Below are 15,975 nucleotides of genomic sequence, written 5' to 3' on the forward strand. Positions count from 1 at the left end.
TGGAAAAATTCGATTGGCAAGCTACCAGTCAGATCAATCTCTACCTAGTATAGCAGGTAGAGCAAGATACAACAAAAGTGCAAGATTTTACGTTACAGAAGAAAAGCCTGGTTAAAACAGTACAAGGCCAGCATAATTTTACCAATGAGAGGCTTGTTCAAGAATATGATAAGAGATTGCCCTTGAATCACTGCGTGTTTTCAAACGAACAACTATTCTCTGACAAGAGGGGAAAGAAATATTTGATTCTGCTTCAAACATTTTCATCCAACCATCTCGCTAACTAATTTTTAAAAATCTACATTCTGCTGACTGCCAAAGATTTGGTTGTGAGCTTCAATAATATTTGTGATTAGCAAAATACTGAGAGGACAGGTGTGGTGTGTAGGTGTCTTTGTTGCAAGGACTTTCATTCCCAAGGGTAACATTCGTGCCCTGGAGCAAAATGACAATCGTTTTCAACCCCATCCTCAAGGCCAATTTCAACAATACCTCAGGAAAGCTGCGCTGTTGGAGAGGTGCTACCTGATTGAACCAAGACCCTGCCGATTCTCTCAGAGAGATCCCATGGTGCTGATTTGAAAAAGCACCCAACAGCCGTCCTCGACAATACTTCTTCATCCTTCAGCCTGCACTCTCTGAGCAGACCACAATAGTTTTATCCTATTACAATGAAAGGCTTTATGAAAAGCCTCTGGTACCAGAGGGAAATTTGAACCTGGATACACAAGAGATGCCAAGACTGAATTCAATGAACAAACAAGGGGAAGGACTCAGCAAGTCAGGCAACATTCATGTAGAGGCATGATCAGTCAATGTAACAGGTCAGGATCCTTAAGGCTTGGATAAAACTTATTTGACAAGGACACAAATAGCCTATTTCCGTCCCGTAGATCTCTATGAATTGATGCTGGGATGCTTTCATAGTGTTGAACATGGGGACATAATTCGTTATGTCCCCTTGTAATTAATGTAAGATAAGTGGCTCTGACAGAGAGTGGGGAAATCACTGGAATTCTCTGACCCAGCTGTAGGTGGGAGCTGGATCATTAGAAGGATTTAAAGTGAAAATGGATTAGATACCTGACTGATTGAGGAAGAGATGGATACGGATAAGTGTCACAGAAGCGGGTGTAAAGCAAGCCTAGGTCAGCCATGGACATGTTAAATGCTGAGGCAGTCTTGAGGGGCCATGGTGGCCATGTGCTTGGGACTATGGGAACTATGGATGGATTAGACGCTACATTAGGATGGCCACTGCACTTATGAGAAGAATTGATGCTTATAAACTTTGTGATATAGAGTCATGCAGTGTAGAAACAAGCCTTTTCGCCCAACTTGCCCATGCTGACAAAAATCTCCCATCCACATTAGTCCCATCTACCTGCATATCCCTCTAACCCCAACCTATCCATGTATCTGTGCATTCTCAGGCCCCTGTTAAATCTCCAGCATTACATTAAACCAATGGCTTCTGGTTACTAATTCCACTAATTTGGGGCAAAAAACTATGTTCACCTAAATTATTCCTCTGGTTATTTTGTACACCTCTAGAAAATCACCCCTCATTCTTCTGTGCTCCGAAGAATAAAGGCCCAGTCTGCTCAACCTCTCCCTATAGCTCAGGCCCCACCCTGGCCACATCTTCGTAAATTTCAGCACCCTCCCCAGCTTGAAAACAGAGCACGTGACCAAAACTGAACATGGTTCTCTAAATGAGGCCTCACCGATGTCTTATATGTTTAATGCTGAAAGGAATGAGAAAGGTTCTAAAGAAATGCAGCTCTTTCATACTTATCTTGCTCATTGACAGATGGCAGCTGTTTACTTGTAAATAAACACTCATGAAGTACATTTACTGTGTTCTGTGAGAGTAAGGAGAACATTTTGTATTTAAATGGGTCACTGTAGCTACAACAGTTTCACCATAGTCATATTTGTGACTGAGTTTCTGTGCTCTGGGAGATCATGGACAAACAGTGCGGGGGGGGGGGTGGGGGGGGGGTTGCTGGGGGGGGGGGGGGCGGGGGGGTGGGGGTTGCTGGGGGGGAGGTGGGGGGGGGAGGAGGAGCTGTAGCTTTAATGGGCCCTCTGACCAAACCCAGTCATCAGGGACTGGGGCTTGGAATCCTGCTTCATGACAGAATACATTCTGTCCACAGCATAATGATTGGCTGGCAGACGTGTAAGCAGCAGACCAGCAGGCTCTGCTTCCTTCTTTGAAAAGGTTAGGTAAACATCTTCTCCGATTCTAACTCACAGCCAGGCAGCCAGGACTAATGCTTTCTCTCTACCCCTGTGTGATTTTAATTGATTTGGCAGAACATATTTGGGGTGGTGGTGGTGGTGGTGCAAGGGAGATGTGTCCATGTGTTTAAGGCTCCTCTATCCTGAGTAAAAGACCTTATCTGATTTTGTTTCCTCCTTCAAGCCTCTTTCAGCCTATCCAGCTCCTCATCATTCAAGTTTTCCAGTCATTCTCCCTGTCTTCCCCTCTCCACTCACTCTCCTACTTCTTGCTTGTCTTTTTATTTAGCCTAGCATGCTTAGGCCCAATACCTTATAGAGATGTACAGTGTGGACCAGGCCCTTCAGCTCAAGTTGGCATAATAGGCTAGTCCCATTTCCTGCATTTTTTTGTATCCTTTAATGTCGTCCCTGTCCATGTATCTGTCCATCTGTCTTTTGAAAAATGTAATTGTACCCATTGCCAGCTCCAGTTTAAGTTTATTTGTCACATTATACTTGGTGCAAGCAGTCTAATAGGCTATCTCTTACATTCAAGCAGTTGTGTACAGAGCATAATTTACAGGGTGCAGGATTACAATGAAAAGGAAGATCAGTTAGCACCAAGTATGGGAGTACTGTTGTAGGGTTCATTCAGGAGCCTGATGGCTGTGGGAAAGAAACTGTCTTTAAGCCAGTTGATGAGTGCTCACACTCTTGAGCCTTCTCTCTGATGGGAGGAGGGAGACGAGAGCGTGTCCAGGGTGCAATGGGTCCTTCAGTGTGTTGGCTGCCTTTCCCAAGCAGCAGGAGATGTAGATGGAGCCAGTGGAGGGAAGTTTGTATGATGCCCTGAACTGAATTCACCACCTTCTGTAGCTTTTTCAAATTTTCAGTCTTGATAAGGACAGATAAAAGCAGAGAGTGTTGGAAACTCTCAGAAGGTCAGGCAGCATCTGTGGAAAGAAAAACAGGGTTAACCTTTTAGGGTCCATTTCTTTTTCAGAGCAAGGAAGGAATTCAATTTCCATGGACATTGGGCTGAAGGCCCTGTTTCTGTGCTGTAAAATGTTACGATTACATCACTGAAACATTAATTATTTCTCTTCTTACCCATGCAGCCTGATCCTGCTGTGTGTTTACAGCATTTTCTGTGTTTATTTATTTTAGATTCACAGCATTGAAGTTTTAAATAAATTTCATGGAATCAGTGACACAGATAGCACACTGCTGGAGTCTTGGGTTCAATCCTGCTGCTTGGGTGGACTTTGCTTCCTTTCCCTGCCTCATTTCCACCCCCCCCCCCCACCCCACAGCTGCACTGGTTTCCTCCCATATCCCAAAGATCTTCAGATGCGGGAGAAAACCACTGCTATGAAGAATCTGGCAGCAGCTGATGAGGATGTGAAGAGAATCAACAATGGGATTTGTGTAGGGTTTGTGGAAATGGGTGGGTGATGGCTGGCACAGACTCAGTGGGCTGAAGGGCCTATTTCCATGCTGTCTCTGTAACCAGTGCTCTTTCTGTTATTCACCAGATCATATAATCTGTCAGCACCACCTCCTCACCAACTCCAGCTCTTCACCCTCTCATCAAACACGAGTATATTTTTTAGACATACAGCACACATGGTAACAGGCCATTTCAGCCCACACAAGTCCATGCCGCCCAATTTATACATAATTAACCTACACCCCCAGTACATTTTGAACTGTGGAAGGAAGCCAGAACCCCCATGGAAAACCCACGCAGACACAGGGAGAACATACAAACTCCTTATAGACTGCTTGGGTTTTGCACCCCGGTCCAAATGGATGGTGCTGTAAAGACGTTGTGCTAACTACTACGCCAACCATGCCGTTTATATTTCAGAATGAGAAGCAGGAATAACCTTTAAGAGTCTCTGCTGAGCAGATGCAATGAAAGATAATGGGGTCCCTTTACGGGCTTAACATTAAATTGCAGAGTGCAGATGGGGAACGTTACTTGCAATGCAGAGATTTAATTCAAGCACAGCAGGTTAGCTGTCAAGGGTTGATGATGCTATAATTAGTACAAACATTACAGAGCTGTAGCTAGTCGTCTCTCCACGTTGTACAGAATGAAAGCAGTAAATACCATCTCTGGTGGAATAAGCCTCCAGGCTGACGTGTGCTGTTTTGCTGACTGCCCCTGTAAGGGAATCAGCCCTTGACCTGGGACTTTGATTGATCTTTATTGCAACACTACCAGGCAGTAAAACATGATGTTCTTGTCACAAGTTTGTAATTGCTACTATATTCTTGAAAATTTATGCTGCGTGCTCTCTTATTGCAGGCAACAAGAGATTGGATAGAGTTTCAAATATATTTCCCATGTCTCTAATAGTTTTCAAAAGCTACGCAACTGCCAAAGCCCAATGAGTTAAGTCAGGATATATTGTCTTCAGAGGAAGAGCGGTGTCAATTCATAAGGTTGTCATGCTCTGAGAGTTAACTTTCAAAAGATTAGACTAATTAAGATCATATAAACAGGAATTTAGAAGGTTAAATGGTGATTTCATTCAGGTGGTAAAGATATTAACTAGTACCTGTATAGATAGGGAGAAATTACTTCCACTGGTTGCTTAGTTTAGGTTGCATGAAGCCGATAGGCTGAAGGTGCTGTGATTGTTGTAAACACACCGAAATGCTGGAGGAACAGCTGATTTCTTCAGCATCTATAGAAGAAGGGCTCAGGCCCGAAACGTTGGCAATATATCTTTGTCTCCTATAGATGCTGAAAAGACCGGATGAGTTCCTCCAGCATTTTGGTGTGTTTACTAATTCAGGATGAGGTCCTCGAATTAAAAAGTAGAGCCAACTTTTTGGAAGTCTGAAGCTCCTGCAGAACATGTTCTTTATATGTGAAACCACTTGTAGTGGTGGTGTCATGATGTAATGACCAGATTTGTAATCCAGAGGTCTAGACTTCAAATAGATTCAGATGGGGACGTTAATTCAGTTAGCAATCTCAGAATCTGAATCAGAATTTATGTCATGAACAAGTCACAAAATTTGGTGTGTTGCAGCAGCATCTTAATGCAAACGTTCATATTATGAACCATCTTACAACAATAATATATAAAAAAATAAAAATAGTCCATGAAAAGTAAGGCAGTGTCTTTGGTTCATTAATTATTTCACAAATCTGATAGCAGCGTGGAAGAAGCTGTCCTTATGCCATTGAGTGCTTGTCTTTAGGCTCCTGTACCTTTTTCCCGATGATAGCAGAGTGAAGAGGGCATGGCCTGGGTGGTGGGGGTCTTTGAGGATAGAGGCAGCTTTTTTAAGACACTGCCTCTTGAAGATGTCCTTGATGGAGTGAAGTCTGGTGCCTTTGATGTCGAAGACTGAATTAACAACCCTCTGGAGTTTTTTTCTTGTCCTGAGAGTTGATGCCTCTGTACCAGGCAGTGATGCAACCAGCCAGAATGCTCTCCATGGCTTTCGAGTCTTCGGTGACATACTGAATCTCCTCAAACACCTCATAAAGTATAGCCACTGGCAAGCCTTCTTCATGACATGGAGGCTCGAGAACAGATCCTCGGAGATGTTGACACTCAGGAATTTGAAGTTCTTGACTTTCTCCACTACTGAGCCCTTGATGAGGAATGGGTCATGTTCCCTTGACTCCTTCCTGAAGTCCACAATCATTTCCTTGGTTTTGCTAACGTTGACCGCAAGGTTGTTGATGTGAAACCACTCAAAGAGCTGATCTACCTCCCTCCTGTTCACTTCCTGATGGCCGTTTGTGATTCTGCCAACAATTGAGGTTCATTGGCAAACTTGTAGATGGCTGAATTTAAAAGAAGGAAGAATCAGTTCTCTTTTCCTTTTTTTTGCCTTTCTCCTGCAGAGAGGTGCAAAGACACATCATATAACCATGCCGCCCACCATCCCCTCCTCTCTCCCCACGACTCCAACTATGCTTCTCACTGTCCCTTGGAAAAGTAGTCAATATATTAAAAGTCTCATCCTACCAGACCACACCCTCTTCACCCCTTCCCATCAGGAAGAAGATCATGAGAGTGTGATCACACATTGCCTGTTTCTTTTTCACTGTTATCAGACTCCTAATGATCTCATGCCAGTAAAATATTATTCTTGCTGATCTCTGGACTCTCTACTGCATATTTCATGCTATTATGTGTATGAGTTGATTGGCTGGATGCTCGTAAAACAAATCACTGATCTTTGGTACAGGTAAAAATAATTTTGAACTTGAACTTTCCTCTTTTCATCTGCCCATCACCCATAATCCTATCTCTCAGAATTTCTTCTCCACTGGCCTACCCTTTCCATCTTATCCCTGATCTGGCTCCATCTGTCCACCTTCCCTTCTTTGTTTGGTTCCATTCACCCAATCTCTGTCCATACCATTCCTGCCCGCCCCCAACCTGGCTCTGTCTGTTCATCACCTCTCCTTGTTCCACCAATTACCTACCAGCCCCTGTCTTTACCTTCCCCCCTCCCCTTTCTCTACCTGGCTCTATCTGTCCATCATCCCAAGCTCACCTGGTTCCATCAGTCACCTACCAGCCCCTGTCTCACCCTCCCCTCTCTCCTCTTAAAAGTGGCTCTTTTCCCTCTGCACTGTCCATTCTGATGAAGGGCCACAACTATTGCTCTGTCTCTACGTTTGCAGAGTTCCTGCAGATTTTGCTCCAGATTCCACCACCTCCAGTCTCTCATGTGTCTCTATGGATTAATTAATGATGATTATAAAATCATAGGATTTTTGTTTAAACCTGTCTGCTTTACATATATCCTTAACTGCATTGTCCTGTATGTGATTCCAAGTTCACTTTTCTTTAGTTCACTCTTAACTGTTTGTGGAAAATAAATTCCAATCTTGACAGCATGGTCGAGATCTCTAAAAAGAAGTGGTGTAAATTTCGGAATGCTAAATACTTTTTAATCAAGGTTATGAGGAGATCTGGAGAAAGCCCGCACTGTAGAGGTGAAAAGATTGTTCATGATCTTTTCGAACTGCCTAAAGGAGATTTTTTAAAAACCTTGCTCCTTCATAGAGCTAGAAGGTATTAATATTCCATGCCTAGAGATCTGAAACCATCCCTGGAGATCAGTGAAGTAAGGAGAGGAAAAGATAAATATTCGGAGGAACTCTAAGCTAATTCATTCAAGAAGAAAATATTAAACTTAAGTCTTAGAAATACTAATAGTTCATCTAGAAACTTCCAAAGAAGAAAAGGTAGAAGAAAACTCCAGTATATCAAGCAAACCAGGACTAGGCAAGTGTGAGGTAAAGTTATGTGTTATTTTCCTGACTAATCTCCATCTCCTTCGACCAATTATTAAGTTTCTTTCTAAAGTGGAGAACACTAAAGATTCAAGTGAAAGTATTTCTCCTCATCTCAATCCCAAAATGGCTCCTGATCCTGAAAAAATTTCCTAAGTTTCCTGTCCAAAGAAAACAAAAAAATCGATATCTACACTGCCTGTCCCTGTTTGGGTCTTGCCTGTTGCAAAATGATCTCCTCCCATTTTGTTCACTCTCTAATAGGGTGGCATAGTGGCGCAGATGCCTCACAGTCCGAGAGACCTGACTTCATAGAATAGTGTGCCGACCCATATAAACTTACTCCATTATCAATCTAACCCTTCTCTCTCTCACAGCCCATAAAATTCCCTTTTTTTTTTAATGTCTACATGCCTATTAAGAGTCTTTTAAATGTCCCTTTTGTACCAGCCTCCAATACCACTGACGGCCATGCATTACAGGCACCCACCACTCTCTGTGTAAACAACTTACTTCTGCTGTCTCCCCTAAACTTTCCTCCACTCACCTTAAACAGATGTCCTTTAGTAATGGCCATTCCTGCCTCAGGAAAAAGGTGCTATGGCTCTCATAATCTTAAACACCTCTCATCCTCCATCACTCAACCTTTCATTAAAAACAGAGGGCTTGTAAACGTGAGGTAGCCAGACTGCAAAGCTTGCAAAATTGGATCCCACTACAAACAACTTCAAAAAGTTTTAAAATTTAGACATGCAACACGGTAACAGGCCCTTTCAGCCTACGAGACTGTGCACCCAATTACATCCAATTGACCTAGAACTCCTGGTACATTTTGAACAGTGGGAGGAAGCTGGACACCCACGCAAACAGGGAGAATGTACAAACTCCTTATAGACAGCGTGGAATTCGAACCCCATCCCGATCGCTGTTGTTGTTGTTGCACATTGTGCTAATCGCTACACTAACTGTGCCATCACTATTTGATGGAGGAATTTAGAAGTTCGGACCTACTGAGTTTCTCTAGCAGATTGGTTATTTCTCCAGATTCCAGCATTTGCAGCCTCTTCTATATCTAAGCCAGCTCTCTGCCTTGACTACTTTTTGGTAAACTGTAATAAAAAAGTTAATTCATCGTTAAAATCAATTTGATGACTATATTAGATGATCCAACACATTGACTAATTTAGGACCACAATTTCACATTACAGAGCAATACGGATAAAGATAAAATACTATTAGCTAATCAGTGCTGTAGACAATAAATACTATAAATGTCACAAAAGCAAATTTGAAAGCTGCTGCCCAGGAAAGAACAGATTAGAGTGAAGGATTTTTTTTTCTCTTGATCATTATCCATTAAATTTCCAGGCAGCATTCCAGAAAGTCATTGAAATGATCTTTTGTAGGAATATGCAGGTTCTATCAGGCAGACCACTCAAGACAGCTAATGATCATTGTGCCCTCGACTAAGACCATTAGGAAGAAATTACTTGTTTCTGGCCAGTAGAAAAAAGGGCATTCAACCCATCAGGGTTGGTTATGAATCAACAAGGGTGGAAGGGTATTGATCAAATACTGGTAAAGGGGATTAACGTTGATGGGTACTTGATGGTTGAAGTGGATCTGGTTTTAGATTCAATTTCGTGTGTGTGTGTGTGTGTGTGTGTGTGTGTGTGTGTGTGTGTGTGTGTGTGTGTGTGTGTGTGTGTGTGTGTGTGTGTGTGTGTGTGTGTGTGTGTGTGTGTGTGTGTGTGTCTGTGTATGAGAGAGAGAGAGCGAGAGAGAGAGAGAGAGAGAGAGAGAGTGAAACCTTCCCAACTTCACATCAGTGCCTCCAGAAAGGTAGAAGTCCAGCTCCTCTAGGTTCAAGAACAGTTTTTATTCAATGACTTTCAGGCTCTTGAACTTCCCTGTATTACCCTAAGCATAATCTACTCTGGAACCACAAAAAACACTGGTCTGCACAGTTGAAACACCACTTTTTTTTTGTACTAATTGTAACAGTGAATATTTATCTCTCTCTCTCTCTTTTATATTTATTATTTATTTACTATTGTACTTGTTGCCTTTTGTGTACCTGTTTGAGCGCAGCAAGTAAGAATTTTGGCGCCTTTGCACAATGTACTTGTACAACATACTCATTATCATTATCAATTTGCGCTCATCATTCAAAGTTTGTTTATTTGCAACAAAATATCTAGTGCAGTGAGAAAGGTTCTTCTGCAAGCGGTCTACCGGCCTATGCCAACTTTCATACAGCCGTGCAAAGAATACAATTTACAAAGTGTAGTTGCAATGAAAAGAAAGGTCGATTAGTACCAAGCAAGGGGAGTATGAGAGCATTGCTTGGCATTCTTTCAGGAATCTGATGGCTGTTATGAAAGAAGTTGTCCTTAAGCCTGTTAGTACTACACTCGTTTTCTCTCTTGCCTCTTTTCTTGGTTCTTCTCTGTTAAATTCTAAATCCCAAGACAATTTTAAAACTTCTACTATACAGAAATACAGTAGTTTAACATGGTTCATTACAACTAAGTGGCTTGGTTTCCATTGGTTTTATATGTGTACTCAAAGTGTAGCCATCTTGATTTGGAATTGGAGTTACAAGTGTTTTTAGACAGCCATGCTGGAAAAATCTGTGAATAATTTAACATAAATTAACATAATTACTCACCTTGTGGTCGTTTACATTGCACCCCTTAAGTTCCTGTGTATGTTAGTCTCAGTACTTTTACGTGGAGCACCCGCTGGACATCGAATTCATGAGGTGGCTTTTGCGGTACGATATAGATTGCAGGCTTCCCCCGAAAAGTAGTAGGGGTCCTGCAGGATAAATTGCGGTGCAGGAATTGACTAAAAATTCCTACACTTTCCTTTTTAGACTGTCCATGTAATGACAAATTTCGTTGTTTGTGCCTTTACATGCCTGCAGTCTAAAAACCCTAAAAGACTGGTTCTTGACAAACCAATCAATATGACATTTTCAGGGATCCAATCTGTTAGAGGAATGGGTAATTTTAGCTTCAGGAGCTTTTCGAAGAATCTGGATAGAAACCTAGTATTTGGTCTTGATTTGGTTAGTGCTGGACTCAGAAACAGCTCACAATGTATTGGTAAATCTGTTTATTCATGTGTTGGTAAAGCTGGAGACTGAATATGGAGAATGCTGGGGTGGGGTACTTAAACCTCCTTTCAGGCCAGAAAGGAAAGAACAAAAACTTGCATTTCTGTAGCACCATTCAAAATCACTACATCACAAAGCATTTCACAACCACTGAGGCATTTTTCAGGTGTATTTACCAGATTTTGGGCTCAAACCCTGGACACAGAGTTTGAATCTACTACTTTTAATGGTCTCTTTTTCAGCAGGTTTTAATACTCCAGATGTTTTCATGCTGCTACATTGCTTTTATAACCTTTGCAAATTTTTTACCCAGGGTTATTTCCCTGTGTTGGTATCTCTCTCCCCCCCCCCCCCCCCCCCCGCTCTCTCATCTGCATACCCCTGTGTGGAGTTGGCTTGCTTTCTCTCTCTCTCTCTCTCTCTCTCTCTCTCCCTTGAGTTCCACTCTCTCTGTAAGTTAAAGGCATTTTACAGAGGGAGGCCTTACTGCCGTTTGCCTTTTGTACCTTTTAGAAACAGCAATGCAATCTTCCCCATCCCCCTTAATCTATTTCTCACATTCAATCAAATTATCTACCCATGATTGATTTGAGGACAGGTTTTTGCAGTATATTTTACTCAAAATGACCTAAATGCAGTCTTTTGCCCAGATTAGGGATATTGGTACCTAGAAGAGTTTTAGATGAGGGGGAAAGATTTAACAGGAACTTGAGGGGTAACTTTTTTACACAGACGATGGTGGGTATATGAATGGGCTGCTAGGGGAGGTGGTTGAGGAAGGTCCTATTGCAATGTTTAAGAAAAAAACTGGATGGATGCATGAATAAAAAGTGGTAAGGCCCAAATGCAGGCAGGTGGGACTAGTGTGGGTGGAATATTTTGGTCAGCATGGGCAAATTGGGTTGAAGAGGCTTACTTCCACGCTGACTGAATCCATTACTCTATGGTTCTACATACATGAAAAACATTAAAAAAAGATCAATTGAAAAAGAAAGGCACATTTTCTAATTATCTTAATAATGTTAAACTCACAGTGTAATCAGGCCTTCATTATGTGGGAAATAAATAGCCACCCAACAGGAAAGTAAACATTGGAGAGAATAAATAAGAGGTTTGGTTCAACACAAAATAGGGTTTGATACAAAAAAGGGGGAGACAATCAAACAAGCACAAAGCTAAAAAGAGTACAATCCTTTCCAAGATGCCAGTGATCTCAAACCTTCTTTCTAATGCCATCCCGTCAGAGCTATTCCATCTTTGGATGAGATCTCAATTTCAATGGATTTTTCAGAATTCATCAGAGCCTATTACAATCTAAGGACAGTAAACAGGTCAGTAAATACCAGCTGTTAATCCCTTGAGCCTAAATGGGACTAAGTTAAGAATAATAATATAAGCTGCTTGACCTAAATAATGAGAACTATTTTAAGTGTGTGTTAAATCCAAATTGTTGTGAAATGAAGGATATAAATGTATATAGATTTTTAATGTAAATCTTGTTTTATGGTGCAAGAATAACAACCTGAGTCTCAATGTGGACAAGATGAAGGAGATGATCATGGACTTCAGGTGGACCAAGAATGACCACCCTCCACTACACATTAATAACTCAGTAGTGGAGAGAGTAGAAAGCACCAAGTTCTTCAGAGACCACTTATCAAGTGACTTAACCTGGACACACAACATTGCCACCTCACAACAATTCACTTCCTGAAAAGATTGAGTGCACAAGGCTACCGGCCACCATCATGTCAAGTTTCATCAGGAGTTAAAACACAAAACTGGAGAAACTCAGCAGGTCAAGCAATGTCTTTTATATAGCCAAGGTAAAAATACATAACTGATGTTTTGGAGTAGAGCCCTTCATCAAGGTATGGAGCTCTATCGAGAGGGTCCTGAGTGGCTGTAACACAGTGTGGTAAGGTTGCTGTAGAGAATTCGGTCGGAGTTCAATCCACAGGACCATAAGAGAGGCAGAAAGGATCACTGGGGTCTCCCTCCACCACCCCCCCCCCCCAATCAACGTGATCTAGCAGGATAGTTGTCTGAACAGGGTGCACAAAATTGTTGATGACCCCTTCCACCCCACACACATCATCTTTCAGCTTCTCCTGTCAGGAAAGAAATACAGGAGTTCAGAGCCACCAGGATGAGAAACAACTCCTTCCCAAGGGTAGTGAAACTGTTCACACTAACCTTCCAAGACTCCTCTATTTATTGAACAATTTTTTTTAACATGTATATTTGTTCTGCTTATGTATCGCTTGTTCTGTATGTGTGTTATATCTGGTTGTGTGTTTGCGCTGAGGACAGGATTAAACTTTCGGTGGGTCGAACTTAAGCAATCAGATGATAAGTAAATTTGAACTTGGATTTAGCGCATCAGACTGTACATATGACGTGAAGGCTCATAGGGTTGAAAGTAATATGATTGGGTTATTAGTCAGATTCAGTTTCACAAATGGTAACCAGCTTCAAGAATCAATAATGGCCTGCTCCTGCTAATTAACTGGAAACACAAGAGACTGCAAATACTGGAATCTAGAGCAAAAAGCAAGCTGCTGAAGGAACTCGGTGAGTCAATAATGATTGTCATACACATAAGATCATGGACATATGAACCAAACTTCTTACTTGCTTCAGCCAAACAGGTACAAACAACTCCAATTTTACAACTGCACAGAAAAAAAGTTAATAAACATAAAACATAGATGATAAACACGGCTAAACACAGTAGTTCAAGAAAAAATGTTGGATCCAGTTCACCAACATCCCTTGGGATCCTTTGTACCTTAATCTTCAGCCTAGAATGTGGGACCTTGTCAAAATCTGTCTTCACCAGTCTCCTTATTTACTGACGGAAAGAAACTCAGTTATATCTGTGAGACATGATCTTCCCTGCACAAAACTATGCTGATTCCTTTTAATCACACATGCCTTTCAAAGCATAGGTGTATCTAGGGTATGGCAGCCAGGGCACACAGCCTGGGGCCACTTGCAGGGGAGTACCACTATTCTCGCCTCACCCACCCAATATCCGAGTCCCTAGCCCAACAATGAATCTCCATCCCACTGGAGCACCCCAGAGCTCCGCTCCAGCACCTCACCGGGCCCCTTCAGGCCGCCATCTCATCAAGCCGCTTTGGGGCCACTGTGGCACCTCGCTCAATGCGGGATCAATGGGCAAAATGGCCATCTTCCTTATCTATAATCCCCTATGCAGCTGGAACTGTTCTGCCAATGCTAGCATCAGGGAAGTGCCATTTTGCCCATTGATATGTGATATTATGCAGAATCTTGGTGAGATCACATCTAAGATCTACATGCCATGGAGGGAGTGCAATGGAGTGCAATTCATGAGCCATAGAGCATGGAAACAGCTATTCAGCCCAACTAGTCCAAGGTAGCCAAGGTGACTTGTCCCATTTGCCTTTGTTTGACCCACATTCCTCAAAACCTACCCTATCTAAGCACCTGTACAATTGTCTTGTATATGTTGCGATTGTACCTAGCAGTTCGTTGCATACACTCACCTTTGGCTTGGCTTCGCGGACGAAGATTTATGGAGGGGGTAAAAAGTCCACGTCAGCTGCAGGCTCGTTTGTGGCTGACCAGTCCGATGCGGGACAGGCAGACACGATTGCAGCGGTTGCAAGGGAAAATTGGTTGGTTGGGGTTGGGTGTTGGGTTTTTCCTCCTTTGCCTTTTGTCAGTGAGGTGGGCTCTGCGGTCTTCTTCAAAGGAGGCTGCTGCCCGCCAAACTGTGAGGCGCCAAGATGAACGGTTTGAGGCGTTATCAGCCCACTGGCGGTGGTCAATGTGGCAGGCACCAAGAGATTTCTTTAGGCAGTCCTTGTACCTTTTCTTTGGTGCACCTCTGTCACGGTGGCCAGTGGAGAGCTCGCCATATAATACGATCTTGGGAAGGCGATGGTCCTCCATTCTGGAGACGTGACCCATCCAGCGCAGCTGGATCTTCAGCAGCGTGGACTCGATGCTGTCGACCTCTGCCATCTTGAGTACCTCGACGTTAGGGGTGTGAGCGCTCCAATGGATGTTGAGGATGGAGCGGAGACAACGCTGGTGGAAGCGTTCTAGGAGCCGTAGGTGGTGCCGGTAGAGGACCCATGATTCGGAGCCGAACAGGAGTGTGGGTATGACAACGGCTCTGTATACGCTTATCTTTGTGAGGTTTTTCAGTTGGTTGTTTTTCCAGACTCTTTTGTGTAGTCTTCCAAAGGCGCTATTTGCCTTGGCGAGTCTGTTGTCTATCTCATTGTCGATCCTTGCATCTGATGAAATGGTGCAGCCGAGATAGGTAAACTGGTTGACCGTTTTGAGTTTTGTGTGCCCGATGGAGATGTGGGGGGGCTGGTAGTCATGGTGGGGAGCTGGCTGATGGAGGACCTCAGTTTTCTTCAGGCTGACTTCCAGGCCAAACATTTTGGCAGTTTCCGCAAAGCAGGACGTCAAGCGCTGAAGAGCTGGCTCTGAATGGGCAACTAAAGCGGCATCATCTGCAAAGAGTAGTTCACGGACAAGTTTCTCTTGTGTCTTGGTGTGAGCTTGCAGGCGCCTCAGATTGAAGAGACTGCCATCCGTGCGGTACCGGATGTAAACAGCGACTTCATTGTTGGGGTCTTTCATGGCTTGGTTCAGCATCATGCTGAAGAAGATTGAAAAGAGGGTTGGTGCGAGAACACAGCCTTGCTTCACGCCATTGTTAATGGAGAAGGGTTCAGAGAGCTCATTGCTGTATCTGACCCGACCTTGTTGGTTTTCGTGCAGTTGGATAATCATGTTGAGGAACTTTGGGGGACATCCGATGCGCTCTAGTATTTGCCAAAGCCCTTTCCTGCTCACGGTGTCGAAGGCTTTGGTGAGGTCAACAAAGGTGATGTAGAGTCCTTTGTTTTGTTCTCTGCACTTTTCTTGGAGCTGTCTGAAGCCGCACTGTGATTCTGGGAGAATATTCTCGGCGACACTAGGTATTATTCTATTTAGTAGAATCCTAGCGAAGAGCGCACTGCACTCCACCTAAAAGCTCCTTTGCGCAGGCCCGAGGACAGGTCCACGTCCTCCCCCTCAACGTCCTCCCCCTCCACGTCCTCCCCCTCCACGTCCTCCCCCTCAAAAGATGCTCACAAACTCAAGCTAGCATGCTGGAACATCAGAACCATGCTAGACAAGACTGACAGCCACCGACCTGAACGTCGGTCTGCCCTCATTGCACATGAACTCCTCAGACTTGACATCGACATAGCCGCTCTCAGTGAAGTCCGCCTGGCAGATGTAGGCAGCCTCCAAGAACGCGGCGCGGGCTACACACTCTACTGGTCTGGCAAGC

General features: G+C 43.3%; 1 long non-coding RNA gene across 2 annotated transcripts; it reads right to left on the reverse strand.

The window, feature by feature from the left end:
- Positions 1-2,090: 2,090 nt before the first annotated feature.
- Positions 2,091-10,916, reverse strand: LOC138763349 (uncharacterized). 2 transcript variants are annotated; one of them, XR_011357500.1, is made up of 3 exons: positions 10,179-10,916; positions 4,346-6,043; positions 2,091-3,182 (listed from the first exon to the last, which is right to left on the reverse strand). It is a non-coding gene; the product is annotated as an uncharacterized lncRNA (long non-coding RNA). The 2 variants fall into 2 exon arrangements; XR_011357501.1 differs by lacking the exon at positions 10,179-10,916 and adding an exon at positions 8,519-8,704.
- Positions 10,917-15,975: the final 5,059 nt, after the last annotated feature.

This window comes from Narcine bancroftii, chromosome 5, assembly GCF_036971445.1.
Source record: "Narcine bancroftii isolate sNarBan1 chromosome 5, sNarBan1.hap1, whole genome shotgun sequence".
In the NCBI taxonomy this organism is placed as follows: Eukaryota; Metazoa; Chordata; class Chondrichthyes; order Torpediniformes; family Narcinidae; genus Narcine; species Narcine bancroftii.